Raw genomic sequence first — 15,003 nt, 5'->3', positions numbered from 1 at the left:
TATAAGGTATGTAAGGTGTTTGAGCTTTATGTGTTTACATCAAGATCCATTCAGTCTGACAGCATCTTTCACTCTGGTGTCATGAATATAGCGCGCAATTGCACTGCCAGTTCCTCTTCTGCTCCATTCTGTTTAGACTTTGCAATGTTTTGGAGAATTCTTTCTTTGTTCAGGTTCCAAAAGACTTTTCCTGCCACTCTGTAGTGGTCTAGAGAGGTTTGCTACGGTGGCTGTGTGTGAGTTCTTGATTAATAGGCTTACTAAGATTCAGTTTAGTTTTAAAGCAAAAAGAAGAAAAATAAAGTTTGTGCTTTTGTGTCACAAACTTGTAGCTCTTTCTTATCTGAAATCCAAGAAAGAAATTTAAGAGAAAGAAACACTATAATAGATCAGACCAACAGCCAGTTAGAAGGGGAAGCTAGAAGACCAAGTATGGGGTGTAACAACTCAAATCAGATTTTCTTGCTTCTGACAGCAAAGAACTAGGTGGTTCGGTATTAGGAACAAGAACCTCACCAGCTAGCTGACAAAGTGGTTTGTCCTTAAAATCTTCCACTGTGGTTAGGAATTGTCTTTATGACCTTAGGGATTCATTTTCCCTGGTAACCTGGGGGCTCTGCTCAGAAAAGAGATTGCAGACTTTAAATGTTCATTTCGGTCTTATTTGGGCTTGTAATGACAACTGTTTGTTGATTTCAGGAAATCATTTTATATTTGCAGGTCAAAATTTAACTACTGTATTAATTGGTTTCTCTTCCATTTCCCTGTAATGCAGTTTAATTTTATCCAAATCTTAATCATAAGTTTGGGAGTTTGCAAGCAAATTAGAAATTAAATTGTACATTAGAGAACAGTCACTGATAAACATCCGTTTAAATGCTCACATTTAAATAAAAAGAATTGTAAACCCCCCCTCCTATTTAAAATGATACTTTAAAATATGTTCAGGTTCCCATTTTTCTAGTGAATTAAAATCTCATTCTGTTGTCTTTTTTCCTCCTTTGGCAATTAATCTGGTATCTTACTCTCCCAGATTGTTCTCCCGGTGTTTGAGTAAGGTCAACAGCTACTCAAGACGACAGCCTTTTTTTCAAGGCTGCCAAATTGCATTTTCATGTTTGAGAAGTATCTTCCGTCTTCAAAGAATATGTGGACACTTGTGTTATGGAAACATTAACCGTTGCGTTTCTGCTCACTGGTGTTAATGACTCAGTGCTCCCTCCTTTGAGAAATAATTGAAAACTCGTGGAAGAGGCTTTTGTACCCATTGGCAAGGAACTCATGAAACTTCTTTCAGCTTAAGATACAGGATTTTCTCAGCATTGCTCTCTGAATGCTGGTGAGATGCTTTTAGCTTCAGTGTGGGAAATTTTGCCGAAACTAATAACTGGCTCATTTTGCATTCTTTTAATCTGTCCAGTATATCTGAAACTGGAAGATGGCTGTATTGACTGCAATTAATACCTGAATAAAACACGGGCACAAAAGCATTGAAGAGTTCCCTGAATTCTGACTGTGAAGGAAGGTTTAAGTTTTGGGGGTGCTCAGTGTCAGGCTTCATTAGCATTGTTCATTCAGAGGGCTGGCATTAAAACAGGCTTTTCCTTAAAAGCTGCAGTATCCACAAGTTCTGTCAGACAGAAACAAGCCTTTGAAAATAGTAATCTTTGATCCCTTGCAACTTCTGTGGTGTCTGCCTGTACCTTCTGCAGGCAAAGAAGTGATTTCAGTCTTAGTACAGTAGAGTGGCAACTTAATTGCATTGGTTTAATGTGAACTGGTGAATGCGATCACTACGTACTGCATATGGTCTTGTAGGAGCCTTTTTCTTGACTGAGTAGTTGTTAGATTTATGGTATGAGTTGCGTTACTGTGAAGGAGTCTGGCTGTTTCCCTGATCAAACACAGGTAGGAGACTTCAATGGCAGCCCTGTAGGGGAGGGAAAACTGAATCTATTTTATATCAGTGCTGTGCGCTAGGTGTGTCATCACCTCCTGGCATAAAGTCTGTAAGAAAACCATAGTTATGTGTATTAATGAAACTAATGCAGTCACATATGAATTTTTCAGTTACACCACTGAAGAAGGCAGATGTTGTATTACAGTTGTGTGTTGTCAGATCTGCTTGTTGATGCTCCTTTATACAAGGTGAAGTTCCTTGCAGTTCTGTTTTTGAATGGTACCTGCAGAAATAGAAGTTTTAGACAGAAAATGTTGTGCGTTTTTTTTTCTGAAAAGATTTATAGAAGAAACCCTGCCCCAGGCATAAAAAGCTGAAATGCAGGCAAGGGTGGGGGTTTTGCTGAGTTTATCAAATGGAGAATTAACCTGTAAATTCTGTGGGAGCTTTACATTCAGGAGGTTTTGTACTTATGCAGGATATGTGGGTTTTGACATGCATATTTTAAAACATTGAAAACCTGCTTTAGGCATACACGAAGTCCAAGTTCTCAGCCTGCTGGTAGGACAGGTGCTTTCCATAGGAAACGCACAAGTGATTCCCAGTGTTCCTGGAAAAAGGCAGTAAGCCTAAAGGGGTTAGTTTAAAAAGGTAGCCTGTTCCATTTGCTCTCCTTGGCAGTATTAAGACCAGATTCAGGAATGTTTTTGATAAAGAAATGTAAAAATGAATGATGGAAATTGCTCTAGAGCTGTGCAGCATTTGCAGCATGCATTTCTCTCTTGTTGCCTCTTCTGAGCAGGTCTGGGAAGACCATGTGGCGACCTAGCACATGTGCTCTGCTCTGGAATTGTCGGGGGGCTCGGGTTAGATTGATAGCGTGTTTTGCTAGAGACTTTACAAGTGCACATTAAAGCAGCATATCCTTATTGAAAAACATTATTTAGAAGGCAAGGTATGACAGAGACAGGAGAATATGGTAATAACGGTAGAACAGGCCAGGATGAGTTAAAGAATAAGAGGCGAGATTGCTATTATCTTTCCTGCCGGTCATGGGCTGAGAATCGATTAGTGTTGGACTTGAAATATGTAATTAATGATGAAAAGAGCCACTAGCAATTTGGACTGTATTGAACGTGAATTGTGTAATGAACTAGGGAGGTGAGCCTAACTACATTAGGTGGGAGAACCTGTCACATCTATAATATTAAAAAGCTGTCTTAGTATTAGAAAACTGCAGTGGTAGAGTACTCGGTAATTTAGAGTATTTAGCATAAAAAATTTGAATGAACTAATTAAGGGTATTAAAATGGCTGCAATAAAATTTGAACATTGAAAGTTTATAAAAGCTCTAAGCAGTAATTAAGGATGCTATTTTAATATATAAAATTCATTGAAGTTGAGCAAAGAAAAATCCTGCTGCAGATCACAAGGGAAAGTGTAAAAGGAAAAAAATCTGCTTTAAAATTCTTGTTACTGTGTCTCTATTGGATTTAGTTGAATAACTAAGTAACAGGCAGCTAGACTATACTCTTCTCATGTGTAGTATGATTTGGGATATTCCCATGTGCTTGCTAAAATTGGAGAAAATAGTCCTTTGCATGTTTATCTGATTTTATACCTCGGTTGATAGGGGATTAGAAACTACTTTGTGAATTTTGTCTGCTCTGTATTTTCTGAGATCTTTCCATTTTAGAGCTTCTGAGATCATGATTGAAATGAAAGCTATGGTACTCTGCCTAATCAAGCAGCTTCCTCGTTTTTAGCTGGTGAAAGGTTTTTGGCACCCTGTTCTCAAGTGATCCTTGCTACAGCAGTTGGGCTACTGCTGCTCGGAGAATGGCAGCTCCCTGAGGAAAATGAAGGGAAGCCCTGTTTATAGCAGCTGGCTCTGGATGACCCTTTTGGTGCTGGAACTGCCTGATGGAGCAGTAAGAGAAGACAAGCTAACTACCCACCGACCTGCAGATTTTTGAATAAGCTCAAACAGTAGCCAAGAAGCTACTGGGAAACAACAGAAAGCTTTTGCAAGAAGTTACCTAGTCTTACAAATTTATTCAAAAGCTCACCAGAACATGTTGTAGGTTATTCTGAGTATCAAGCTACATCTTGTCACTTGAAAAGGTACTTTTCCAAAAAGGTTCACATAGCTGTGTTTTTAAGCCATCCACCCTCTCTCCTTCCATTAAAGTAATTGTCTTTTGTGTGACAGTGAGCTGGATCAAGTAGATAGAATGGGGTCTTTCAGTTTGCTACAAGTTTCTATTCTTAACCGCTTTCCACTGGTGATAATCAGGACTTTTTTCTGCTTACCAGGATGTGCCCCTTTCTGCTACAATACCGGTGTTCTTCCCCTATCGCGTGCTTTTGGCATTCATGGTTTGTGCCACCGCAGCAGAGCGGGTGAGTCTGAGCAGGTTTGAAGGTGAAGGCTGAGGCCCACTGAGGCAGGGGCACGTGCACAGACTCACTTATGAACTGTGTTTATTGATGAGTTGTCTTTGTTCATTGATATCTGTGTTAATTGATGCATATTCTTTGATTAGCATTTGATGCGGATTAGCATCAGCATTGCTAATGACCACCATTACCTTTTTCCAAATGACAAGTACATGAAGATTTGTATGGCATGGAGCTGTTGTAGCTCCTGTTAAAGTACCCTCCCTAAATGGAGCCCAAACATGTTCATTCGCCCTTTTTGAAACCCAGAGCAGGAGAATTCATACCTTGTGTGTCCAGTAATACTGGAAATGTGTTAATTTGTTCTGTTACTCTTAATTGCATCTTCCTTGAGAAGTATTTCTGAAAAATAAAGCTATTAATTTAGTTGGCTTTTCCTGAAATTAAAGGGAGTATGCTTTTTCTTGTTACATATAGCTGTACAAGTGAATGGATATTACTTTTATCACTCAGCTAAATTCTCCATAAAATCATGCCAGTGTTGCTAGAGCACTACTCCTTTTTAGCACTACATTAATGTGCTTTTCAGCATTTCTCTTAGCAGGACTGTGATCAATACAGTACTTCATAGTTTCTGAGGATAGACTCAGATTTAGATAGAATGTGAGTATTAATGTGTAGAGATTATTTTCTGGAAGTGATTGTGCTGTTAGGTCATTCTGGAGACAAAACCAACTTGTCCTGGACCAAGAAGCTGCCTCTCATCCTAAACCCCAGTAGTCACTTATTAAGCTGTCTGCATTCATTGATGTAGTCTGTTTATACCACTGCTGTTTATATTATCAGAGAAATCATTCATAGCTTTCTCTTCTCTGAGATTATGCAGAATGAAGCAGCAAGATAATTCTAAATGTCCTGCTCACAGATGATTGGCTTGGAAGATGACTTCAACTCAAAATCTGGTGGTTAGTGTGGATGCAGTATGACAGATGCAGGTGCTCTCTTGATGTTTGGGCAGTGGGTCTCTTCAGAGCTGTTGTGTTGAGCTGTGCCTTTCCTGTCCAAGCATTTCTGTGTAAAGGAGGTGGTCTTGCAGGTATTGGAAAATGAACATAGTTGTGTTAAACACTGCCTTTGAGAGGAACAACCGCACTTATCAGACTGTAATTTATTCCTTTATTAGAGGGCGCTCCTTCAGGTGGTGATGTTTCATACGCTGTTTTATCATTGAGAGTTTTTATGTAGCTTGCTAATTGTTTCCTGTTCAGGGAGTACAGTTTTCTGGGGCTAGATATTACCTAGGAAATTGCACTTAGGGGAGGGGAAAAAATCTCTCCAAACATTTTAATGGGTATTAGCTGTGCTTTCGGTAGGTGTTCCTTTGAATTTTTATCAACTGAGATACTGAAATGTTTCTTCGATGTAAACCTTTTGAAGAGTTATATAATCTGTTTCATAACCTATAAGTTAATAGCATAATGTAACTTTTCTTGAGGGTATAAAATGGTGTTCTTACAAGCAAAAAATGCTTGTCAACTGGAAACAATTGCTTGTACCACCTCCTTTCCCGAATTTTTGAGCCCTTCTTCCTCCCACTAAAAATAAAGAAATAAAAAGGCTAACAACTCGGGTAAAATGATGAGCGTTAAATCTTGTGCTACTAAAGCTCTGGAATATTTGATAGATTTTTTTTTTTTTTTTTTAACTGTGGTGAATTGTGGAAGATTTTTGAAACAAGCCTTTGAGGTAAGGAACATGTATTAGTTTGGAAACAGAGAAATCAATCCTTTAAGATAGTTCTCCAGTATGTATTTAATTACCTGTGTGTATTCCAAATGTGTTTAAGGTAGCAAAGGAGCCTAAAGATTTTTGGCAAATATATGCTGCTTGGATGGAAACCCAAGAATTTTAACAACTTTTCTGGGGAATGTCTTGCTTTTCTTGGTCTACGTAATTTATATCCGTATGGGCAGTTTGATGTCACCTTTTGAAGATTCATGATTTTTAGTTTGGTTTTCTAAGGCAATACAGCTTTGCAAGTGTTCCAGTTGCTCCTGACCTGCGGGACAGTGGGGTGTGCAGTGAGTGGCAGAGGAGGAGCTGGGAATCCTGATTTAGGAGGGGACAAAGAGCAGCAGGTTGCAGTGCTTTAAAACTGTTAATTTTTGGTCTTGTTTTTAAATAGGGCAGAGTTAGGTTATTGTTTGTTTTTTTTTAATGGTACAACATGCCATGTTATTTGAACGGGCTAGATTACTGAGTTGCTGCATGTCTCTCTAGAGCACAGTGACTAATTTAAATCAAATTTGGAGGGGGTGGGGGCTGTCCAAAACCCCAATTTCTCTAGTTTTTGTGGAGGTAGATAACTGGGTAAAGTTACTCTGTTAATACCTCCCTTTCCCATTCCTCTCCTACATACACTTATTCTTCTAAATAAAAGCAACAGCAGGACTTAAATTGTTGTTGCATGTTAGAGAATCCACACAGAGTTACAGTGCAGTAATCCATTGAGAACCAAGGTTCATTGTTTCCACAGCTCGTGAAACTGCTGGAGAAGACAAACATGAGGAAAGTGTAAGTATATAGCAGTCTCAGCCAGAGCACTCCCTTGGAGTGTTTGTCCTTTATCGGTGTATCAGGATGGCAGCAAAGACTTTTTGAGTTTGTGATTCCCGAAAACAGAAACAATTGTTTTTACTCTAGAAGCAAATCTTCAATACGGTTTAAAACAGAGCAATTATGTTCTCAGGAAAGACAGCAGAAGGAACAGAAAAATGCATCAACACTTTCTCAGAAGTCCCTATGAAGCAGTTGATCAGATTTAGGATCTCACTTGATGGCTCATGATGTGTTTTTGCAAATTCGTTTTTTTTAAAGTGGGATTGTGCTTGACTTTTCTGAAGCCACATAATCCAGTTACTGCATTGACAGAAATCCATGTACAACAGCAAAATACTGTTAGGTGAGATTTTCTTGTTGTCTGGGTGAGGAGATGGTTTCACTCTTTACTCTTGTCTTACTAGTTGTTTCTGTAGTTCCCTAGGGAAGAAAAGAGGTTGCTGCACTCAACCTGTCACACTTGGTCAGCAAGTGGTTGCAGGATGGGAATGCACGTTGATCAGTGCAACGGGGAATAAGGTTATATTCTACTTTATGCATATTGTGTAAAATTTTCCAGATTCGGATTTTTACTTTTAATTTAAGAAGCACTGTATTTGCTTTAAGAATTACTTTTTGAAATGTAGCAGCTTGTTGGGAGCAGTGATCCATTTACTGGGGAAAAATTCAGCTGGTTTGAGGTTACAGGTCAAATTTGACACCTGTCCTCTTCAGTTCAGTCTTGAGTTTTACACAGTGCCAATGTCATGTGGGGAATTACTGCTAGATCGCTAATAAATACAAACTTACACAGCCTGATGTTAAAAACCCAGAAGAAAAGCCAACCCTCAAATAAAAGGAAAGCCTGGTGAATCCCAAAGCCTTATTACCTTTTAAGAATTAGTGTGTGAGAATTATCTGCATGACAAATAGGTTATTGGAAAAAAGCTGTGTAAGATTCGGTTAAACGACCAGTTTTTCATTTTAGTGCTAATGTATTAATCTAGTAAGAAACTGTTGTGTTTGTGGGATGCTGATAACAAAGCTGGTATTAATGTAGCCTTTTGATTTCCATCTGAAGAATGGAGCCAAAAGACCACGTGAATTCTCAGTGATAAGCATCACAATTGAAATGTTTAATTACAAAGGCAAATCTTTGTAGAAAGGCAACAGTGGGATTTTGTAAAATATATATTATTTATGTGAACACTAGCACTGTATCTCCTCCAAACGGTAAGACAGTAGCAAAGTACAGGATAAAATGTAGAGACTCATTTTGGGGTAAAAAGAAACCAAGAAGTGCTTGGACGTAAATATTTGGGGTCAAAAAATTAATTCTGAAGGTTTTTATGGAAGGTAGGTAAGAATACAGTTAAGCAGTATACTTGCTCAAAATGACTAGGCTGCTGCTGAAACATGTATGCAGTTTCTCCTCCATCCTTCTTCCCTCGTTTTCTGAACTTTGTGCTCTTGCCAGCATAGTCTGCATCATGGCAACGTTAACTTTTTTGCAGGAATATATTCTGAAATAGTGAATATATCATTTTTCAACTGGAAATATTCCCTACTTAGAAGGGAAAACATATGAAGTATTTGAAACTGAAGTAGAGAAGCAGGCATTCAAAGGTGATTTTGCTGGTAGACCTGAACTTGATGACAGGAATGTAAATGGGGGCAAAAATGAGGGAGGGGATGGGGCAGGGCAGGATGAGACCTTCATTTGGGTCAGTGGAAGAAAAGGGACAGGAAGGGAGGTTGGTTCCTGGCAGGGAGGTGTTATTCTTCTGGCTGAATCTGTGGTCCTTGAGGCACGGTCATTGAAAGGCACAGAGAGGAAACCACATCGGTCAAGATCTACGTGATCTGGGTTCTCACATTGGTTTTTGCGGGGAGAAATTAGCCTTCCTGAAGGTGTGACGAAGAAGCAGAACAACTGGATATGGTACGGTCTGGCTGTGCAGGTGGAGAGCTGGGGATGCTTGTGGCATTCAGACTGCTAAGGGGTTGCTTTGCTCTGTGAACTTCACCTGGTGTCTGGAGATCACAGGGTGGATGTCAAGAAGACAAGTGGAGATTTTTGTACTGAATAAAGGAAGAGATCCAGAGAGGAGAGGTAGATTTGGAAAGCAAATAAGAGCAACTGTAGTATTCAGCATAGGTGGTAAGGGACGATGGGTTGGTTTGTTTATTCTCAGAGAGGTTTGTTGAGGTGGGATACAACTATGTTTTTGAAAAAGAGAAAAACAACAACCATGCAAGGTAAATATTAGGAAGTGTAGAGTATTGAGTTAAAGGATAATATTGGTGCAAAATCTAATGTATGTAGTTGCAAGCAATCAGGAAGATCTGGATTTTGAGCGTGTTCTGGGGGAGTACAGCTATACCCACTGCACTTGTCTTGTGCCCTGTGCTGGAGTTTGGCCTCAGTCAAAGTACTGGTCTTTACAGGTCCTCTATCTGCCCAGTGTGGTCTTTTGATTATTGTAGATGTAGTTATACTGATTTAAAAAAAAATAAATTCACCAGGAATAGGCATGACTTGTTTTAATGACTTTCAAATTTAAGACATCTTGCCTCTTTCTCAATTATTTAAAGGTATGATTCATGAAACTGTGATCAGCTAACTTCTGGATTTTAAAAAGGTTCATTACAGTTTAGAATTCTTGTAATAAAAACTTTAATACAGTGTTTACTGGTATCTTGCAGAAGAGGTTAAGGGAAACTTGATTGTCATATTTAAACAATACTGTTTAATTAGTCCTGTGCCTCGTGACTGCTGCCAGCTGTCCACAGGTTATCAAGAAAAAATTTTCTCCTGTCTTGATGTGGAAAGTGACTTTTTAAGGCAGTGCTTTTCTTGCTGTTCCTCAGTGTCAGATTAACTATAGCTAGAAATGAAACATCGGTTACTTGTGCTCTTGCCTGCTTTGCTGATATGAACTGACTGCAAGGTGGGAGTCAGAAAGAAACCCTGTCTCTGGGCCTTGTTCCCTCGGTGAGCCTGAGGGGTATGTATAAAATATATATATATATACACACACACATATGTATAAGGATCAGACTTTCAAAGTTCTTTTTATCTAAGCTAAAAGGATTGGTTGTGATTCAGTTTTTAGAATATCGTCCCTGTTAAATCCAGGGCATGTGGGAAGTCCCCCTAGAAATGGTGGCATCCCTGGAAGCAGCCTGGCACACTCGGTGGAGCTCACCTGGACCAGGCTCTGGCTGAAGGGACGCAGGCAGGCGCTCGGACAGTGTCTGTATTCTGATCTCCGTAGTGCCTTCCAGAAGGGTTTCAGCCAGCATCAGTACCAGTAGATAGTCAAAGGCTGGGTACTGTAAAAGCCTGGTGTTTATCCCAAAGCAGAAAATGTAACGGGAAAGCATTTTTTACGTTTGTCATATGAGAAAATGGTTTGAACACTGGATTTAGAGGATGTGAGAAAGGAAATTGAAACACCTCTCAAGGTCATATTGGAGCTGAGAAACCACTGCAGTGTTTCTTACCTTATCATTGACACAGGTGGCACTTGATGATCTAGAGTCTTTTCAAAACTGACTACCCTTTGTGTTTTAGAGAGAGAGAATGTTCTCCACTTTAAAATGCGCTTACCTTTCAAAGGTCAGACAGGGCAGTCTATGGACAGGATCTGTGTCGTAGCAGAGATTGGCAAAAAATTGGCATTTAGTACTCATGAAAATAACCTGCTAGTATAAGGCAGGGTTTTAAGGGAAACCAATCTTAAATAAGCTACTGTTGGTAGTACTGCAGTATTGTCAGGCTTTTAAGTTGTGATAGTTAAATTTTCCTAAAGTATTCTTTCTGAGATTTAACTAGTTGGCATTTTAGATGTGTACTCCTGTACTGTGGTTATGCTTTGTGTATAATAGTTATCACCAAGTACACTAACCTAAAATTGGTGGATATCTCGGTCCAGAGAAAGACAGTGTGATCCACTTAATCTGATTCCTAATTAGAAAAAAAACTTGACCAGGTGATTTCTTGAAGTCTAGTGAGGTTGAAACTGTATACTCAAATTTTTGGTTTACTCAATGTATTTTAAAATACAGTGGTGGTATTTATTATTACAGGGATTTTACCCAAAACAAATAACAGAAACCTAAATTTGATGGTTTTCTGTATGCTCCTATAGATGAGTTTACAAGTAGCTTGACTTGCTTAAATTAGACGTTTAATGATACATACCAGTGTAATATTTTACATATCAATTTTTTTCATACTTCATTAATTTTGTGCACTTAAATAGAAATACAAGAGTTACATCTTGTTGGTCTTTTATTTTTTTTTTTTTTGTAATTGGTAGTGAGTCTAAGCCTGCAGTGGGTTTCCAGATATTTCCTTCTGTAGAAATGAAGCCACAATGTTTATGTTTTAATTTTTTTGGTGTATGTGATGTGTTACTCTGAGCTGTGGTTATTAATTGACAGATGAGTTACACTATGATGGCACTTAAAATGCACAACATGTATTTCTGAAAGCAGTCGTTGCTATAGCAACTTTCTAGTAGGTCACTGGCAGTGTTGTGTGAGTGTGTGTGTATGATTTGGCTGTTAATGCAGACTAATACTGATAGAAAAATGAGAAATGTGAGAGTCAGAAAGAAGGTAGCCCTTCCCCCCTCCCTGTCCTCTCCCATCAAAACCAGGGTAAGATAATTTTGTGGAGAAAATGCTTAGTTAGGACGTTGTATGTATTGGCAAGAAACTGGCTGTCATCTGCTATAATTAAATGTTTTCTATTTGTGCAAAGATTACATATATATATATAAAAACAAACCCAAAATGCCTTAATATCATTCTGCTTTTTCTTTGACATCTTTAGAATTTGGTTAGGAAAGGCATGCATATTCAATTCATTGGAAAGCAACGTGTTACATTTATTGAGCATGAAGATCTGTTTTTAAAGAGGAAGGACATCTGTATTGTATGCTGGAAGTGAAAAATTTGAGAAATTGCTTCTTTTTTCACATTTGTAAGACCTTTCAGCAAAGTACAATCCATTGCCAAAGCAATTTAGGCCAGTAGAAGTCTTGTGGTCCCATTCTCCCTGTCTCTTCCCTAGCACTAGTCCTGTGCTCATGTGAGCAAGGAGTGAGCCAGTTCAGGGAGCTGATCCAGACGCAAACAACTTGAGAACAATTTTAAAAATTGCTAGATGACTTCTTGAATTGCATAAGTGGACAGAAAGACACATGCCAGTACAGCTGCAGGAGGGAGGAGCCACGGTAGCTGCGGTTCAGGTCAGTGTACGTGGATGGCAGGGACTGGGATTTTCAGAGGGGCTGAAGATGGTATTTCCCACTGACTTCTGGTTTTAGTTTGCTGTGAAACTTAACTAAAAGTACGGTGCAGAGGAGTCTTGAGAAATTATTTGCATTTGTATCTTATTAAACTCTAATAGTCTCTTCTGTTTGGTTTTTATTTTTTACTGCTTTAATTAGAGAGCATTCATATAACCCTTGGTGATCAACATATAGCCAGGCCATTATTTTCAGTCTTGAATTAACACTGCCTTATGATATTAGAAAATTAATGATTTAAGGTAGCACATTCTAGGTTGTGATAAATGAAAATAATGTCAAGTGTAGGAAGTGTTCTATGATACTGCAATCCACTAGATTTTTTTTTCTCAAATTACAGCAGTGTTGTTTTTTGAAAAAAGTATAACAACATGAACTTTGTTTTGTGTTGAGTGTCTCCTTCTGCAGAAGAAATGAACAAGCTATGCTGCATTTGCAGTTGAATCAATATGGTAGATTTTTTTTCTGCTGTCCGGACAGGAGCAGTGAGAGATCCTGGTAAAGACTGGAGGGAGGGCAGTAGGACTTGAGCTGCTTGCTTCCTTCTCTTCTTCTCCAGTGTCTCCTGTCTCTCCATTTACTGGTTTGCTGAGGGAGAGACCAGGATCAAACTCGCTGTAAAGGAAGGAGCAGGAACATAGGGCCTGCTCCTACGTGTAAGAGGAAAGAGCAGGGACTGCATTTTTGACAACAGCAACGCATCGGATTGGTTCAACCAGTGTACGAAAACTCATCCCAAGACTCTACTGGAAAAGAAAATGTCTGTTCTATGTTGTGGTTTTGGTGTTGTGTGGTTTTGTTGTGGGTTTTGTTTTTTTTTTTTCTCTCTTATATGTAGTCCTGTTCTCAGTGTTTTGAGAATTGATTTGTGAAAGTGCCAAGTGTTGATTTAACCCCTGGGGGAAAAAAAAAACCCATTAGCATTTTTTTAGTATGTCAATGATTGTTGAATGCTTTATTAGATGTACTTGTATATACTGTGTACTCTGGAAAAGCTTGCTCTAGCTCTGCCTCAAGGGTAAAGGCAATGCTTATAGATTAATGTTTAAATTTATTTGAATAATTTGTAATGAGATGGAGGTAGAACCAGGTATAAGAAAAATGAAAGCTTTTCTTTTCCTTGTACTTGCTGTAAGGATTGTTCCTAGAGGAAATGTTCCCTTATTTAACTCCTGGGGTTACAGTTTTCAGTTAGAACTTGTTCTTATCCCATGGGAGTTGACAATGTTTAAGGAAATACTTCAAAATATTCCCACTCTTGCTTTTACAGCCTGACAGTTTCAAGTATCAGTTACCGTATATATTTTCATTTTATGTAACTGTGTAAAAAGTACTGAAAATTCTCTTCTTACCTTTCCAAAGTGCAGAAGAAAATGTCTGCAAATTGTGACATTTAAAACTGTGTGGTCTGATCCCTTCTCTGCAAAAACAAAAGCCAAGGAGTCTTACAGGGGAAAATAGCCCCTTGTGTGGATCAGCTGCTGGAATTTTCCCTCTCACTGGAGAGCCTCAGCTTCTGGGGATGGCAGTTTCTCTCTTCCGGAGCTTCTGTTAAGTTTCACTCAGTTTTACCAGCAGTGCTTAGAGAAATGGGCTTTTTCTATTTTCAGTGTCTTGTATTTGATGGCCGAGAGAAGACGATTCTCTTCTCTTCTAGGCAAGAGTTTTTTTCTTCTCTCATCTGTTAATTTTTCTTTTTTTTCTTAGTCTGTTATTCACCAGGAAGAGATTTGTAAGGCTGTGTTTATCTAAGCAGAAGGTTGATGTTAGCAGGCCTGTTGGAGTCCATCACTGTAACTAGGTGGAAAATTCTGTGAGTAGCAAGTGTTTTTCTGTTCCAGTTGTTGAGGATAGTGTGATATGTAGTTTGAACACTGACCTTAATTTTGCCACTCTTCTCTTTCCCTGAACAGAGCTGTTAACTTCTGCAGGCTCTGAAACAAGACAGATACCGCTAAAACCTCAACAAGTTTTGGTTGTATCAGGATAGGCTCAGGATTTGAAGTTGTTTCTGCTGTTGGGTCCCTCAGAGGTGCTAGTTTGTGCAGCACAGCTCCTGTAGAGAGATTCCTGATTTAATCTGTTAGCCTGTTTTCTGTGAGGCATCTCACTGCAGCTACTCCGTATTTCTGGTTATTGGCAGTTAATTCTTGATTTCCTTTCCCAGTTTGCAGTTGAGGTTAGCTATCTTTAGGGATCAGAGTGCGGAAGAGGTTTGGTTGCCTTTTTTTTTTTTTTTTTTTTTTTCCTCCATAGGAGGGGAAAGGGTTACTGGAAAAGCCCATGTTCTAGCTTTCCAGTGCCACAAGGTTTCCTCTCTGTTTGGGTATCTTTGGAAAAATAAAGCACTCTGCCAGTTCATGCTGGAACACCTGATAGTTTCATTACTAATGTCATGGAGCAGCTTTCATCTGGTGCAACCTTTCCAAGTAAGGCAAGATCTCTTCTTTTTTCTGTCTCCAAGTGGTCCATTTTGGCTAAGCGTTATCTAAGATATTTCAGGAAGCCCAGCAGCTATGTTAGTCCAATGAACTGTTTTGGTAAATAACTCCCAGATCAAAAGTCCCTCTTTGCTTGGAGGAAGGACTGCTGTCAGTGTTACTGGGAGTAAGCACTTTGACTGGGCTTTAACACGAGCAGGATGGTCACACAAAAACAAGTGATGCTTGCTCAGACACAGTCACACTGTTTCCAGTTTTTGTCATCTGCTTGTCTAAGTAACTGTTCAGAAATAAAAAAGGTGTTCCCGTATTTCTGTAAACAGTGCAAAATACAGTTAAAAAA

The 15,003-nt window shown here is 39.0% G+C and overlaps 1 protein-coding gene across 3 annotated transcripts in view; it reads left to right on the top strand.

Moving 5' to 3' along the window:
* STAG1 (stromal antigen 1) overlaps positions 1–15,003 on the top strand; it is a 199,381-nt gene that overhangs the window by 14,337 nt on the left and 170,041 nt on the right. The window contains exon 1 of one of the 3 annotated variants that reach the window (XM_040612608.1): positions 6,621–6,874. The exons of the other annotated variants lie outside the window; for them this stretch is intronic. The gene's annotated coding sequence lies outside the window, so the exon portion shown is untranslated. Of the gene's footprint in view, positions 1–6,620; positions 6,875–15,003 lie in introns of those variants that run through there. 3 annotated transcript variants of the gene reach the window in all.

This window comes from Falco naumanni, chromosome 13, assembly GCF_017639655.2.
Source record: "Falco naumanni isolate bFalNau1 chromosome 13, bFalNau1.pat, whole genome shotgun sequence".
NCBI lineage: Eukaryota > Metazoa > Chordata > Aves > Falconiformes > Falconidae > Falco > Falco naumanni.
The sequence above is the reverse complement of the archived record's forward strand: the minus strand, read 5'-3'. Positions and strand labels throughout refer to the sequence as shown.